The sequence below is a fragment of the Bombina bombina genome, chromosome 4 (assembly GCF_027579735.1).
Source record: "Bombina bombina isolate aBomBom1 chromosome 4, aBomBom1.pri, whole genome shotgun sequence".
NCBI classification, from domain to species: Eukaryota; Metazoa; Chordata; class Amphibia; order Anura; family Bombinatoridae; genus Bombina; species Bombina bombina.
Genome location: NC_069502.1, coordinates 416,085,351 through 416,103,343, shown reverse-complemented (window position 1 = coordinate 416,103,343; position 17,993 = coordinate 416,085,351).

Sequence of the window (17,993 nt, the reverse complement as noted above, 5' to 3'; positions counted from 1 at the left end):
TATTTAATCAGTGACTGAACAGTGTTGGAGCAGATACGAGCGACACATATACACAATAGTTTGCAAGTAAAGAAACATATGTATTCAGACAGTAATATTTAACAAGTGACTAAAAAGTGTTGAAGCAGGCACGAGCGACACATACACACGATTACGGTATCACCAAGCAGGAAAGAACAAAAACAATCTAGATTATATGAACATAGAATCTATATGTTTACCCGGGAACATACCCAATACAAAGAATTAAAGCATTATTAAGTGATAAAAATCTCAGGTGGAAGCTGAAACTATAAATAAAACAGTCTCTGAGTGCCTAATAAGGAAGGAGACTGAGAGATATATATACAATTAGCCCACCATCGATAATAAAAAGGAGATATATATAGAAAGAAAGATTTTGAACAGTGGGTCTTAGAGAAAAAAACTATTAGCAAAAATACAGGCACACTGGTGTCTTTATTGAATTAAGTGTTTACAAAAAATACATGCAACATAAATAAGAGATCACTTTATTTATAAAGGAAGATAACCGACTTCAATTATATGCTCGCAGAATTTATGTAAAATAGAAGTGGAACATATAAAAATAACTCCGCATATAAGAGATACCCAAATAAGGGCATACGTATACTTGTATAATAAAGCAAAATAGATCTCAAAATATCCAACCACTACCAAGATCTATGTATAAATGTGAATAAAACCTGACAATCCTTGCTGTCACTCAGGCTTAATTCCAACCCACTTTACACTAATACAAGCCTCGAAAAATATAAGAGACATCTAAATACAACAGATACCCATTACAAGGTTTTGATTAACCTGATTTGACGAATATAACAAAGTACCGACTGATCTAACAAAACTACACATAAAAATATTAAAAACAGCCGGTCACTTGAATAATTTAATAGCAACCAGAAATATTTGGCACTAGCTATTTAGAGATAGAGATATTTTAATTTGTTTGTGTTCACCCATTCTTTTTAAAGTGGCTCTACCCCAGTCTGGGCAGAGAGTGCTACATAGCATTTCTTTCCAGGGAAAACATCCCAATTTTTCTGTAAGCACTTATATATATGCCTATGTGTGAACATACTTATTTATGTGTTTATATTTGTAAATATGTCTGTAAATACATATATACATATAAATACATAAATGCACATATACAGTATATATATATATATATATATATATATATACATACACTGTATATGCAGTATATACAGTATATATACACACTTTTATATATATATATATATATATTTATATATTTATTTATATATATATATATATATATATATATATATATATATATATATATATATATATATATATATATATATATATATTGTGACAGGGTACAGGACCATGTGTATATCAGTCAGAGGTTACAAAGAGCAATCTATCCGGGTTGTTAAGTAGTTAATGTTTTTCTGTTAGCTAGTACACCTTTTCCTTGTTTATTAGGCCCAGGGCTATATAATAGCTCTGAGAAAGCAGGTAGGGGTCTCAGTATCAGTCTGCACATGGAGGGTGCATGTGGAGACCTGTAAAAGTCCTGTCTGCATGGAAGTTAAAGGTCTGGTGAGAAAACTGTTTTGTAAAAGCTGTGAATGTTTGTTTGTTTTTCACTGGGGCCAGAGTAGCTGGACCAGTAATAGGAATTAGGGAAACTACTGTTAGTCTCCTAACAGGAGTAGGCCTTTTTGTTTTGTATTTTCTGTTGCTGCTGAAAAGCATTTTTCATTTAAAGGGGAAGTATACCCTGACTCTGGAAAAAGACTGTTTTACTTTTATTAACCTCTTAAGGACATATGACGGAATTTTTCCGTCATAAAACTATTGAGTATACTGAAAGCTGTGTCCTTAAAGGGTTAAAGAAAAGTTTAGCACAAAATACAATTGCCTGACTGTATTTGCAGTGGCCTTTCCACAAGTGGTGTCAGAAGTGGAATTGGTGTCACACCGGCTTAACTGACAGAAGAGCCTTAACGGTATGGAACCCACAAGAAAAAAAAAAGAAAGAAAAATGGAGGATATTATAAAGGCCCTGCTACAGACTACTTCAGTGCAGCAGGAGACTATCAGGCAAGCTGCAGCTTCTGTAGCAGCCCAACAGGAAACTAACAGGCTCCTAGCTAGACAAATTGGAACTTTAAGCGAAACACAGAAAGAAATCCTGGAACACCTTAGTACCCAAATGGTACTTGCGCAAGCTGGAGGGGTAAGCAGGGTAAAGGCAAGCAGCTGTCTGCAGAAAATTACTCCAGATAATGATGTGGAGACCTACCTGCTCGCGTTTGAACGAACGGCCAACAATGAAGCTTGGCCTCCAGAGCAATGGGCCAGTATAATTGCTCCTTTCCTCCTTGGAGAAGCACAAAAGGCTTATTACGACCTGGAAGAGGAGGCTGCTGCAGATTACCCAAAGTTAAAGGCTAAAATTCTGGCCAGGTTGGGGGGTAACAGCGACTGTAAGAGCTCAGTGCTTCCATAAATGGTGATTTAATGAAGGAAAGGCTCCCAAGTCACAGATGTTCAATCTAATTCATCTGGCTAGTAAATGGCTCAAACCCGAGAGTCAAAGTCCTGGACAAATTGTGGAGACCCTGGTGATAGACATATTTTTTGAGAGAGCTTCCCATGGTCTACATGAATGGGTCAGTCAAGGAAACCCCACAACTTATGGTAGCTCAAGTAGAACGATATCTGTCTGCAAATGACTTTGAAAAGTCTTCCACTAAGGCCTTTGCTTTGATTCCCGAAATAGTGAGCCTGAAGTGAAGTCTGGATTGGGAGTGTGTTTGCACAAAACAGACTCTAGGGACCACACTACAGTGAAAGAGGATTGCTTTGGTGGAAATACTATAATCTGCTTTGAGTGGGCAGAAAAGGACATGTTAGGGCGAGGTTTCCTAATCTCACAGAACCAATGCAGTGTGGACTAGTGGATGATCCTATAAACTTTTGTGGACTATTATGTTTAGCTGGACTGGTGGAAAGTTCAATTACCTATAGAGTTACAGTCCTTATGAACAATAAAGAAGTAGGGACAATAATTGACTCTGGTAGTGCCTTGACTTTAGTGTCAGGTGGCTAAATCAAGCCTGCTAATGTACAAAAACATAAAACAATGGGGGTGCTTTGTATTCATGGGTACACTGTATGATATCCAACTATCAGTGTAGAGGTTTTTGTGCAAGGAAGACTAGTAAATATCTGAGCAGTAGTAGTACCTTGATTATCCTATCCCCTAGTCATAGGGAGGAACTTGCCTGACTTTGGCTCCCTGTTGCAGTTTCCAGTAACTTCTAAACAGGAGGAACCTGTGGGTGATCAAGGAAGTATTGATGAGATTTTCCCTTTCACTCACCCTGACTTGTATGTTGATAACCTGAAAAGAGGTAAAACCAGACGGGAGTGCAGAGAGAGCCACACAAGATACATATCCCTATTTTATCCTAAAAAATTATCTCCTTTATAGGGTAACCTCAGACGATGGGGAAAGAGATTGAACAACTAGTCATGCCTTCCTCGTATACCAGGAAGGTGCTTGATTTTTCCCACACTCACCTCTTGGGGGGGGGGACACCAGGGGGTTAAAAAAACTCAAGAACGGGTTCTCAGGAGATTCTTTAGGCTAGGTGTATATGAGGAGATTAAAAGGTTGTGTGCCTCTTGTCCACAGTGCCAATTGTTATCACCAAAGTCCAAGTTAAAGCCCCACTCAAATCTCTCCCCATAATAGATGTACCATTTGAGAGGATTGGAATGGAACTAGTGGTCACCAGTACATTTTAGGGATACTCAATTATGCAACCCGGTATCCGGAGGCTATTCCACTACGTAAGGCAAATGACAAAACTATAGCATAGGAACTGGTTCAGGTTTTTTTCAAGGTTGGCATACCAAAACATGTACTTACAGACCAGGGGATGCCATTTGTCTCACGTATTATGAAGGAGTTATGGCAGCTGTTTAACATACATCCCCTAATAAATTCAGTGTACCATCCCCAAACCGATGGACTAGTAGAAAGATTTACCCGTACGCTAAAAGGGATGTTAAGAAAAGTGGTTAGCAGGGATGGAAGAGATTGGGACTTACTGCTTCCCTACTTGTTATTTGCTGTCCCAGAGATTCCCCAAATCTTCACAGGTTTTTCCCCATTTTTTTGTTACTGTACGAGAGACACCCCTGCTGTATTCTGGATATACTGAAAGAAAGTTGGGAGGAAGAAGGTGTCCCAGGAACTAATATGGTGCAACATGTGGAACAAATCCGAGAGCGTTTGGCTCAAATTGTTCCTCTTGTTCGCCAGTACCTGGAGCAGGCTCAGGGTACCCAAAAACTCTGCTGTGACCAGAGTTCTACAGTGAGACAGTTCAACAGGGGTGACTGGGTAATGATTCTAGTCCCAACTGCCAAAAGTAAGCTTCTGGTACGTTGGCAGGGGCCATATGAAATTTTAGATCAGTTAAACCTAGTGAACTATAGGGTTAGTTAGCCAGACCACTGTAAGAAGGAGGCAATGCTTGAACCAGGAGTGACCCTTAGGGTTAAACCATACCAAATTCCTGAAACAAAAAGACAAGCTGTAAGGGCTGAAGTTATGAAAAAGGTAAAGCTAGGGGTGATAGAGTTTCAAAGTAATTGATCAAGCCCAAGCAAAATAGTGTACTCTAATGACTTTAGAAAATTAAATGAGATCTCTAAGTTTGACTATATCCCATGCCCCAGGTTGATGAATTAATAGAGAGACATGGAGCCCCAGCAACCTTTCAAAGGTTGATGGACAAGTTGCTTAGAGCTCATGCCATTTATGCTGCTGCATATCTGGATTATGTGATCATTCATAGCTCAGACTGGGATTCCCATCTAAAAAAAGTGCAGGCAGTGTTGGACACATTTAGAAAAGCGGGGCTGACAGCCAACCCTTTTAAATGTACTATTGGTCTGGCTGAAGCTTAATACTTGGGATATGTGGTTTGTAGAGGAATGTTAAAGCCCCAACTTGACAAGATAGAAGCTATATAGCGCTGGCCAAGGCCACTGAGAAAGAAGCAAGTCAAAGCCTTTCTGGGTATCGTAGGATACTACCGGAGTTTCATTCCCCATTTTGCCACAAAGTCAGCTTCCATCACTGACCTTACTAAAGCAAGGAGCCAAGACACTAAGGTGGGACAACAAGACTGAATAATCTTTTGCTGATCTACGTGCAGCAATTTGAAGAGAGCCTATCCTTGTGGATCCTGACTTTAGTATGGAATTCTTACTCCAGACAGATGCATTTGGGATTTGTTTAGGTGCCATACTGTCTCAATATGTTGGGGATGAGGAACATCCTGTTCACTGACTGAGCAGGAAACTGTTGCCCTAGGAACAGCGCTATGCTACGATAGGGAAGTAGTGCTTAGCAATTAAATGCGCTTTGGAAATACTCCGTTATTATCTATTGGGCAGGTGATTCACTGATCATGCCCCATTAAAGTGGATGCACACCAACAGGGACAAGAACTTAAGAATCACTAGGCGTTTCTTGTCCTTACAACCTTTTACTTTTGTGGTGAGACACAGGGCAGGTCTTCTTCATGGAAATGCTGATGCCCTGTCAAGGGCACATGCCCATATGGTGGCAGCCGCTTTACACAGCTGCGTTAAGCTGGGGAGGGGGCTATGTAAGAGGGTACAGGACCATGTGTATATCAGTCAGAGGTTACAAAGAGCAATCTATCCCGGTTGTTAAGTGGTTAATGTGTTTCTGTTAGCTAGTAAACCTGTTCCTTGTTAATTAGGCCCAGGTTAATATGGTAACTCTGAGAAAGCAGGTAGGGGGTCTCAGTTTCAGGTTGCACAGGGAGGGTGCATGTGGAGACCTGTAAAAGTCCTGTCTGCATGGAAGTTAAAGGTCTGGTGAGAAAACTGTTTTGTTTTGTAAAAGCTGTGAATGTTTGTTTTTCTCTGGGGCCAGAGTAACTGGACCAGTAATAGTATTTAACAAAACTACTGTTTGTCTCCTAACAGGAGTAGGCTTTTTTTGTTTTGTATTTTCTGTTGCTGCTGAATAGCATTTTTCATTTAAAGAAAAAGACTGTTTTACTTTTATTAAAGAAGAGTTTCATTCAAAATTCAGTTGCCTGGCCGTATTTGCAGTGGCCTATCCACAATATATACACACAGTTGTATTCAAAATTATTAAACCCCATGGGCGTGGCTACGCAAGGAACATGGCTGGTCGCAATCTCTGAGGCTCATCTTCTAGCTCTTTTATGGTCCCTCAATAGCTGATGGCCTACTGAACATACCTCCCACCCTTCTCCCAGCTGCATGGGTTAAGCTGCAAATACATTCATTCCCTATAGAGTGAGAGGTGAGGAAGCAAAATAAGAACTATAATTTCTACAAAAGCAACCTACCACATAAGTAAATATGGTGGAGATACACTCCCTGGTATCCGCTTTTCTACAGGAGTTTGAGCAGGTTTATTGCGCGAAGATGGCCGACCTAAGGTCTGTACTACAGGCAGAGATGGAGAATGCATATGGATACCCGCGCCAAACTAATCCTCCTACCGCATCTACCACCATTGTACCTAAGACCCTACAACTCTCTATCCTCACAGCAGGGAAACAGACCCTGATAGCAAGTACGGAACCTGCGCCACACGACCCGCAGATCACACAGCTGCCTCAAGTTCCCGCCATCATTGAGATCCGACTGAAAAATAACTTTTTATTATTACTCTGCGGCACAAGAGCTGGAGAAGAAACATTTCAGAGTGTCCAAGCCAGTAGAACAGAGCGGGTCTGGGAGGTTGTGTCGGAGGATGCGGCCGGCCCTCTGATGCACCGATCGGATCCGTCCTTAGCAGAACGCCGACTGAAAAGATGGCCCAGACTCTGGCGACACCGGCTTTTACATCCATGCTCAGCAACCGGAGGTCTTCCTATTGCAGCAATGTGGTCTCCCTCCACTTCGACCCTATTGCAGCTCTACCTTAGGACTGGTGTCGGGTAAGGTCCCCTGGAACTCCTCATTCTCTCACGGAACTTTACCTTTGGGACACTGACTTACTTCACTGTGTTTCTCATGAAGACAGTAATGTCTGATAATTAATTCCCCGAGGTATAAGCCTAGGATGTGCTCTCTGCACCTTGCTCATAAAACTCATGGTCTGCTTATATGTACCCTAAATGTTTTTTATTCCTCTATGTTTTTTCTTTTCTCATTGAAAACCCTGACAGGGAGAGGGTGGTTGGTGCACCATTTTGACTATAGGTCTTACCGTATACATGTTTTTCTTATTGAACCTTTTCTTTTGATCTGAATGCATAACAGGTTGATATTGTCACCAGAACACCGTACTGTTACTTCTAATACTTTCCATCTCCACACCACCATTGATAACGCATAATAGCAATCCCTATCTCTCGCCTCCCTCCATTTTACTTTAGCTGGGAATTAAGATTCATGTTTATAGTTATGCTGTTCTAGCTCTCTAGTGTATTATTCTTAATATGAGGGGATTAGTGATGTTAGAGGTCGATGAAATCTCAGCCACTTCACAATCGTCTGTTTAGGGCCCTATGTAAAACTGTCAAACAGTACTAGATTGTACATATTTGTCTGATGCCCCCTATCTCTCCACATGTACTTTCTGGAAACATAGTAGAGTAACATCATATACACAAACCTATACCAGAAATACAGTCTAGGGAAACATCCCCACATCTTCCAACTATATCACTAAGTTTAATACCAGGACATATGATACTCTTTCATAGAACCAACACTGTATGGACGGCTAAAGTCCCCCCTCTTCTCCCTTGCCCTCCTGAATCTATGCTACTATTTACATATTCCCAACTGTGACGTATATATCTTTCTGGGACAGTCCCAGGTATGTACCTATACAAGTTTCAAAGAGAGCAGACTAAGGGACACTTTTTATCTTATATATTGGCATATGTGTATAAAGCTTCATATTTTGGCAGTCGCAGCCTCTGACAGCCCTAACTCAATACAAAATTTACAGCTTTCATTCTAAGATGCTTTCTAATCTGAATTTCATGATGCTGGCCCGGCTCTATGGAGTATAGGATTCAGCCTTATAGCATATCTACTGCAACTTTTGTAAAAACCATTTAATTTGTAACCTTTATTTTCTGCCAATTGTTACCCCTGTACAAAGATGATAAATAGACATATTTAACTGGTTTACATAGGTACGCAATGTGTGCGGGTTTACTCCTATCTATATGTTATCTTTATCAGACGGTGACACCAACTAGTCATAACCCTTTATTTAAGTTCTATATAGGCTGTTAGTAACAAACCACCCCTTGGCCTTTATTTTAATCACATATACCTGGAATCACAACTTACGTATCTTATGCCTATCCACAAGCCCAAAAACTAGAGTAAAGGCTTGATCATTTATACATTACATCATGCTAGACACAATATTACCTGACTGATGTCACCTATATTATATCTACTTGCGTAAGAATCCGAGCCTTTGACTTAAGATGCCTATATTCTCCAAAATTTCACTATGGCCCGCCCCCCTAAAATCCCCCCCCAAACTAAAAGTGGCTCTGGCCCACTGTTCTCCCCCCCCCCCCCTTAAACTATACCACTACCAGTGAATAATGCTGACTTTCTTTGTTGTATAATTGAATCTATTGGTTCTTTCTACTAAGGGATGTTCAACTTTTTATAATCCTCTACTCCCATACACATCACTCGCCTTGTCATTAGGATTCCTAAATATGTATACTTATTTTATAATGTACCTTGTTATATTTGGTAGTGGTTGGTCCATGAAAAAAATTAGAGGTCATTCCTACCCCTGCACAGGTTGGTTGCTGTCGATTCCATCACCCTTTTGTTAATATTTACCACAGGTACATGGATTCTACAAGCTCTATCTTTTGTATTAAGCTCTAATACTGCTCTGTATTTTATATTTAACCTGTGCTGTTGGCTCATTGTTTGTTGTCTTTTACTTTTACCTCAATAAAAAAAATATTTAAAAAAAAATAAAAAAAAATATTAAACCCCCATTGCAAATCAGGTTTATTGAAAAAGCAATTGAAATAGCTCAACACAACAAATGCTTCAAGTGGTTTCCCCAAATTCAACTAAAAATGCAACATTTAATTAATTCTGCAGTCAAAAAATTATTCAACCCCTTTATTGCAAGCATCTTTACTACTTAGTAGAGCACCCTTTTGTTGTTATGAACTGCTGCAAGCAAGATGCATAGCCAGACTCCAGCTTCTGGCAGCGTTCGTGAGGAATCTTGGCCTATTCCTCATGACCAATGGCCTCCAGTTCAGTAATATTCTTGAGTTTGCAGGTTGCAACCGCCTTCTACAAATCCCACCAGAGATTTTCTATGGGGTTCAAGTCAGGTGACTGTGATGGCCACTGCAGAATCTTCCAGGACTTCTTCTGCAACCAATCCTTGGTGAAATTTGAGGTATGCTTGTGTTCATTGTCCTGTTGCTTAACTGTAGGCAGAGTGTTCTTTTCAGCGTATGCTTCATTCTTCTTCCTCCAGACATAAGGCTGATCCATCGGGCTAAAAAGTTCCAGTTTTGTTTCATCGCTCCACAGAACAGAATCCCAAAACATCTGTGGCTTATTTATATGATTTTGAGCATATTACAACTGACTTTTCTTGTGCTTTTGGCTCAGTAGTGGTGTACGTCTTGGAGTTCTGACATGGAAATCTTCTGCGTTTAGTACACACTTTACTGTGAAATTGAAACCTCAATGACTGTTGCCACCAAGTCTTTTGCAGTCACTCAAGGGTTTTTCTCAACCTGCCTTCTCAGAAATGTGGTTGCAGCTGTTAATAGCTTCCTTTTTCTGCTCTGTCCAGGTAGTGCAACCACTGTTCCTTTAACTTTGAACTTGTGAACTATGCTGTCAATGGTGTCTCTAGGAACATTTAATTCTTTCACTATCTTTTTGTATCATGTTCCTTGTTTGTGAAGGGTGTTGATCTCTTCTCTTAACTCTTTGGACCATTCTTTTGACTTAGCCATATTTCTAACATGATGTCAAATGTGACACTCAACTAACCCCTAGCCAGTTCAGGTATTTCATGTGTTACACCTGGTGCAACTAATGAAGCCCTTGATAAGTTGCATCAGGTGTTCTTGAGACAACATCTGTTTTGCATATTTGTGCTGTTGTGAGGGATTCTATTCAGGGGGTTAAATAGTTTTGAGACTGCAGAATTCATTAAAAGTTGCATCTTCAGTTGAATTTGGGGAAACCACTTGAAGCATATTTCAATCGCTTTTGTTTGATTTGTTCATTGCAAGCAGCTGAAAGTCTGTACATTTTGACAATTAATCTGATTTACAATGGGGGTTGAATCATTTTGATTACAACTGTAAATATATTTATATATATACATGTACATATTTAGACATGTATGTACTTCTATGTTAAAGCCCTTTGAGACCTAATATCATTGAGCCCTTATAACTTTTTTGTGCAATATTTTTTTTCAATAACGTTTATTAGATAGTGTTATTATGAATGTAACTGTACTTTATAATGTATTTTTGAGGTGTTTGGTGAGCTCTGAGGATGCGCTATCCCGATGCACACTTACTTCAATTGAGCTCAAACAATCACCTTTTCTTTCAACTTGTAATATAAACACAACACCCGATGCACACAATCGGCTGTGATAAACCCCTTTTTGCTTGCGTGTAACTGTTAGTGCACTACTCGTAATCTGACCCTTAAAGGGAAAATTAAGTCAAAATTAAACTTTCATGATTTAGATAGGGCATGTAATTTTAAACATCTTTCCAATTTACTTTTATCATCAAATTTGCTCTATTCTCTTTGTATTCTTTGTTGAAAGCTAATCCTTGACAGGCTCATATGCTAATTTCTAAGCTCTTGAAGGCCACCTTTTATCTCAGTGCATTTTGACAGTTTTTCACACTTAGGCTCCGATATTCAAAACATCGACAAAGAAAAGGTGAGTGGCTGAGCTGGCCGGCAAGTGGCGATGTCTCTCCCATAGAAGTCAATGAGAACATGACGTCACTATCGCATCACGGACAGCGTCCCTCATCTGTATTTTTCTGCGGCCGGCAGGGGGCCCTATTTGAAGTGGGCCTACATGGTGCAGACAGTGTGCTCACTGAAACTACAAATAGTTTCAGTGTAGGCACATTCCAAATATTGCCTGAGGCACCTAATTTTTAATACACCTACTCTAACTACCTCAGGCAATGTTAGAGTAGTTGTATTAAAGCATGGCAGATACCCTCCTTGCAGCCTTCCATACTTTATACCGCCTACACTTACGTAATGTCTAACCTACACTCCCCTAGAATGCCCCAGCTTACTCCTACATTTGGCCTATTGACAGGAAAATACCTCACTATAATAAACTATTCTTAATATTAAACATACACCATTATAACTATAAAAGCTATGTAGCTAAAATTATAATCAATGTTTACATGATGTGTCATAGAAATGCCCTAAAATGCCAGCAGCTGACCACCAAAGGGCCAGAAAAACCTTGCCAACATAGCTGGGCTCCTGGAACTCTGGACCAGAATTAAGCCCTGATTTGGCGCATCTTAAAAGGGGTGTCTGATCGAGCTGGGTGCAGGTGATCTAGTCGCCCTTTTAGTATCCTGTCTGCAATTTGATGAGGCACTTAGGGATACCACTTGTTTGGGGGTGCTACCTTCTGGGAGGCAGCATACTAAAAAGACGACTTGATCCCCTGCACCCTGCTCGATCGGCACTCCTTTTTTAGAAGCATCAGACTGGACTTAGTTCTGGTTCGGCACTCAGTTACAGGAGCCTGGCTAGGTCGGCAAGGTTTTGTCGGCCCTCCAGCGTGTACCACATCTCCTTGACAAAATATGTATTTTCATGTACAATGTAGATTTTTTTGTATTGTAGATATCTTCAAAGGTATTGTTTGCTTCATATTATTTCAATGGTAGGAGGATTTTAAAACTTTTTTGCGCTGCCTTGTTTCGGGTGTGCCTTAACTCCTAAGATATTTTCCCCAAAAAATATCTGGTTGTGGTGTACAGGAGGGATGTATGTTTAAGGAGTGTGTGGCGCAACTTAATGCTTATACCCTTGTATTCTTATATTTTAAATAAACAGAGATAATACAGTCTATTTCAGAATTATATCGGATGTATTAAAAAATTGCCAAGTGTTTATTGGCTCAAGGATAAATATACATTAAAAACATATATATGTTTATACCTTAAATATTGGGTATGTGAAAGGCCCTGTATGTAGTGTAAGCAATTGTGCTTGTTAGTTTGGTCTTTAAGTAATTTTGACGCTTTTACTATTTTTTATATGATGTTTTTTCTAGCTGATATATTCAGCTGTGTTGTTTGAGGAATCTTATGTGTTGATCGCTAATCTAAGTTATTGTAATTAGTACATAGAAATACCTAGTGCAATTCCCTAAAAAAGTTAAAAAACACGATTGGTAATCTTAATATATTGATTTGGCATGGGAAAAAAAACGTGTACGTTTATCTAACAGATCGTGTAGTGGGTAAACTATAAAGAGCTCTTTGTTTGTTTTGGGAAGTAGATCAAAAAACTTCAAATAGTGAAAATCAATAAAAATCAATATAAATATGTAGATATAATATAAATATGTAAAATGAATATGTAAAATGAAACAATGGAGATAAACTAAAAATATACTAAAAATATGTGAAATATGTAAGTCATAAAAATGTAAGTCATAAAAATGCAATAAAAATGCAATGTTGATATATGGCAGAAATATGATTAAGCATAGAAATTCTCCTTCTACTGGTCGGCCGACAATTTAAAAATATGAATGATATTCTTTATATAAGTTCATGCCTAGGATTAAAAAACCACCGGTGGATTTTATCTTGAAAAGTTGACTTTTTTGTATTATACGTGAATCTTATTTGCCCCCTATTAGGTGACAGAGTACTCCTTGTTTTGTAATAAGTTTTGTAATAAGTTTATATTATGTTGCAAAGGAATGTTTCAAAGTCTGTTAGTATGTCCTTCTTTCGATGTGAGTTAAATGTTGCCAGAGCTCTACGGACTAAAGAGGTTGAAGTAAGGAGCAGTTTTTGCACTTACTGTACTCTTAGCCGATTCTGGAGCCTGGTAGGGATGTTGCCGCTCAGGATGGTCTTCTTTATCTGGTCCTTGATCCTCTGACGAAAAGGGTGGAAATGGTGTGTCCTCCTCTGGAGTCGCGGTCCTCAGTTTAGGGCGCAAAAACCCAAACGTGATTTTTGCTTGGTCTTTTCTCGCTTAAAGTTGGAAGCGGATGCGAGATGAGAAGATTATAATCCAAGGTATCTTATAGCGGATGGGTAAGGTTCTTTTTGTCACAGTAGGTATATTTGTGACTTAGGAGTGTATCAGAAAAGATTGTCACAGTAGTTCGCTACGCGTTTCGGCCGTTACATTGGCCTTTTTCAAGCTGTACTACTGTGGGAGAGTTTGGCGGTCTTTTTATTTGTTCAGAAATGTACTTTGATTGGAATAATCACATCAATTATTCAATTTGCCTTTAATCCTTGCACCGTTTATTTGTGCATATATGTTCATCTTGTTTACCCTTTGCAGGTATTTTTTTTTTTTTTTTTTTTACATTTAGTATACATCGGTGTTCATAAGAAATCATAGTTACAAAACCTAACAAAGTGTATTAGAAAAGTATTACATAGTGTGTACAAAACTTTCTAAGGTACATTACATACATGAGAATTGATTTGGATAGAAATAAAAATAAAAAAAATAAAAATTGGATAGCCATGAAAAGCAAGATTATCTTTGTTTTTCTAAGATCGTTTATTGAAAAAGTTTAGAGATAAATTTACTTAGATTTTCTTATTTGTGGGATATACATGTCTTTGTGGTTAAGTTTGGAAAACTTCCTAAGGTGAAATGCATACATAAGAATCGAAAAAATAGTTATGTTTGTTCTTCTAAAATCGTTTGTTGAAAAAGTTGAGAGATTTTTTGGTTGCAATAATAAATCTGCTTAGTTTCTTATTTGTGGGATCTATATCTTTACTTAAATTCTTTTCTTATTTATGGGATATACATGTCTTTGTGGTTGAGTTTGGAAAACTTCCTAAAGTGAAATGCATACATAAGAATCGAAAAAAATAGTTATGTTTGTTCTTTTAAAGTCATTTGTTGAAAAAGTTGAGAGATTTTTTGGTTGTAATAATATATCTGCTTAGTTTCTTATTTGTGGGATCTATATCTTTATGGTTGAATTTGCAATAGTGGTTATTTACCGTTAGTTTGTTTTACAGATTTATTTTGTAGACAGTATGAGTTTTTCTGATTGCGTGTAATATTTTTAAATGGATGGTCTGTTGTTTTTTTAGTTTATGAATAAGTATAAGATTATGTATAAGGGGGTAAATATTTTGAAAAAGTTTTTAAACCAGTCAAAAGGCACCTCTCAAAGTCTTTGTGTGTGTCTTTCATTCTTTTAAGAAACTATTTAAATTAAAGTCTATGTTCAGGCCCTTTGGTTGTAGTGTTTGTAGTTTAAAGATCCATTTAGCTTCTGCTTGTAGTAACGCTCTGGAGTGATTCCCTCCTCTAACGTTTTTACATATTTTTTCTATAGCTGTAAAGTTAAAGTATTTTAAATTGCTATTGTTACATAATCTGAAATGTTTTGGGACAGGGAGTTCTAAGTTTCTTTTTTCTTCTGAGTTTTCTATGGACAGAATATGCTCTCTTATCCTTTCTCGTATAGTTCTTTCGGTTTCTCCTGTATATTGTAGATTACACTTTTTACACTCTATGAGGTAAATTATATTTTTATCCATACATCTTATGGTGTTTTTAATTTTGTATGTTTGTTTGGTATTGTTAGATGTGAACGTGTTTGTCTTTTTTGAATGCCTGCAGGCTTTGCATATATGACAGGGGTAGAAGCCCCTAAGTTCTGTTCCTAATACTCCTTTCTCAATGTTTTTGTTCCTAGTGTTCTTCAAGGAAGGGGCTAATCTGTTTTTTATGGTATTCGCTCTTCGGTAAACAAATTTAGGTTTATTAGGTAATAGTGGCCCTAAATCAGGGTCATAGCTGAGGATATTGCAGTGTTTTTTGATAATCTTTTCAATGGAGTGCTTGTCTTCTCCATATTGTGTAATAAATGGTATATTTATTCTATCATTGGTTGTATCTGAAGGTCTATTTTTCTTAGTGTTGTTATTTAGGATATCATTTCTGTCTATACTTCTTACTTCTTCTATATCTTTTTCTATTTTTGATATGTTATATCCTCTATCTATGAATTTTTGTTTAAAAATTTCGCTTTGTTTTTCAAAGACTTCTGGGTCATTGCAATTTCTTTTAAGTCTTAAGAATTGTCCTTTCGGGATATTCTGTTTCCACCTGTCTAAGTGGCAGCTTTCCCAGTGAATGTAATTGTTCGCGTCTACTTCTTTTAGAAATGTCTTGGTATTGAGTTTATCTCCATTGGGTGAGATTTCTAGATCTAAGTAACTAGATCTAAGTAACTAATTTTATCTTTGCTAAATGTGTATGTAAAAGTTAGGTTTTTGTTATTATTGTTCATAGATTGTATGTAATTTGTCAGATCTTCTTCGTTACCTTTCCATATGAAGAAAAGGTCGTCTATATATCTTTTGTATATTATAATGTTGTTCTTATACTCACTTTGGTCTAAAAAATTGATTTCCCATAGGCCCATATAATCTTCTCATCTCGCATCCGCTTCCAACTTTAAGCGAGAAAAGACCAAGCAAAAAACACCTTTGGGTTTTTGCGCCCTAAACTGAGGACCGCGACTCCAGAGGAGGACACACCATTTCCACCCTTTTCGTCAGAGGATCAAGGACCAGATAAAGAAGACCATCCTGAGCGGCAACATCCCTACCAGGCTCCAGAATCGGCTAAGAGTACAGTAAGTGCAAAAACCGCTCCTTACTTCAACCTCTTTAGTCCGTAGAGCTCTGGCAACATTTAACTCACATCGAAAGAAGGACATACTAACAGACTTTGAAACATTCCTTTGCAACATAATATAAACTTATTACAAAACTTATTACAAAACAAGGAGTACTCTGTCACCTAATAGGGGGCAAATAAGATTCACGCATAATACAAAAAAGTCAACTTTTCAAGATAAAATCCACCGGTGGTTTTTTAATCCTAGGCATGAACTTATATAAAGAATATCATTCATATTTTTAAATTGTCGGCCGACCAGTAGAAGGAGAATTTCTATGCTTAATCATATTTCTGCCATATATCAACATTGCATTTTTATTGCATTTTTATGACTTACATTTTTATGACTTACATATTTCACATATTTTTAGTATATTTTTAGTTTATCTCCATCGTTTCATTTTACATATTCATTTTACATATTTATATTATATCTACATATTTATATTGATTTTTATTGATTTTCGCTATTTGAAGTTTTTTGATCTACTTCCCAAAACAAACAAAGAGCTCTTTATAGTTTACCCACTACACGATCTGTTAGATAAACGTACACATTTTTTTTCCCATGCCAAATCAATATACTAAGATTACCAATCGTGTTTTTTAACTTTTTTAGGGAATTGCACTAGGTATTTCTATGTACTAGGTACAATAACTTAGATTAGCGATCAACACATAAGATTCCTCAAACAACACAGCTGAATATATCAGCTAGAAAAAACATCATATAAAAAAAAAGTAAAAGCGTCAAAATTACTTAAAGACCAAACTAACAAGCACAATTGCTTACACTACATACAGGGCCTTTCATATACCCAATATTTAAGGTATAAACATATATATGTTTTTAATGTATATTTATCCTTGAGCCAATAAAATATCATTTTTCTAGCACTTGGCAATTTTTTAATACATCCGATATAATTCTGAAATAGACTGTATTATCTCTGTTTATTTAAAATATAAGAATACAAGGGTATAAGCATTAAGTTGCGCCACACACTCCTTAAACATACATCCCTCCTTCATATTATTTCAAGCATCCTATATTATAAAAGACAAGTGTTTGTCTGAAGCCGTCATGCGCAGTACAGACAAACACTTGGCCTTAGATTCTATTCTCGTGCACCTCGGCATAGCTGACAGCTGACAGATTGGGAGCGCGAGGTACACAGCATACAAGCAGCTGTGAGATAGGGAGCGCGAGCTACTCAACAGCTGTGAGGTCTGCTGCGTGAGAAGCGGCAACGCGCTCCCCAGACCTCACAGCTGTTTGTTGCCGACCGGAGCGTCGCGAGGGGCGTGGCCGGGCGTCGCGAGGGGCGTGGCCGGGCGTCGCGGGGGGCGTGGCCGGGCGGGTGTTGCCGCGATGGGGCGTGGCCGGGCGGGGTCCCGCGAAGACAGAGCCAGAGAGGGAGCAGGAGGGGGGGGGGGGCAGAGAGCCAAAGAGAAGGGGGGGCAGAGAGCCAAAGAGAAGGGGGGGGGGCAGAGAGCCAAAGAGAAGGGGGGGGGCAGAGAGCCAAAGAGAAGGGGGGGGGGGCAGAGAGCCAAAGAGAAGGGGGGGGCAGAGAGCCAAAGAGAAGGGGGGCAGAGAGTCAAAGAGAAGGGGGGGGGGCAGAGAGCCAAAGAGAAGGGGGGGGCAGAGAGCCAAAGAGAAGGGGGGGGCAGAGAGCCAAAGAGAAGGGGGGCAGAGAGCCAAAGAGAAGGGGGGGCAGAGAGCCAAAGAGAAGGGGGGGGGGGGCAGAGAGCCAAAGAGAAGGGGGGGCAGAGAGCCAAAGAGAAGGGGGGGCAGAGAGCCAAAGAGAAGGGGGGGCAGAGAGCCAAAGAGAAGGGGGGGCAGAGAGCCAAAGAGAAGGAGGGGGGCAGAGAGCCAAAGAGAAGGGGGGGGGCAGAGAGCCAAAGAGAAGGGGGGGGGCAGAGAGCCAAAGAGAAGGGGGGGCAGAGAGCCAAAGAGAAGGGGG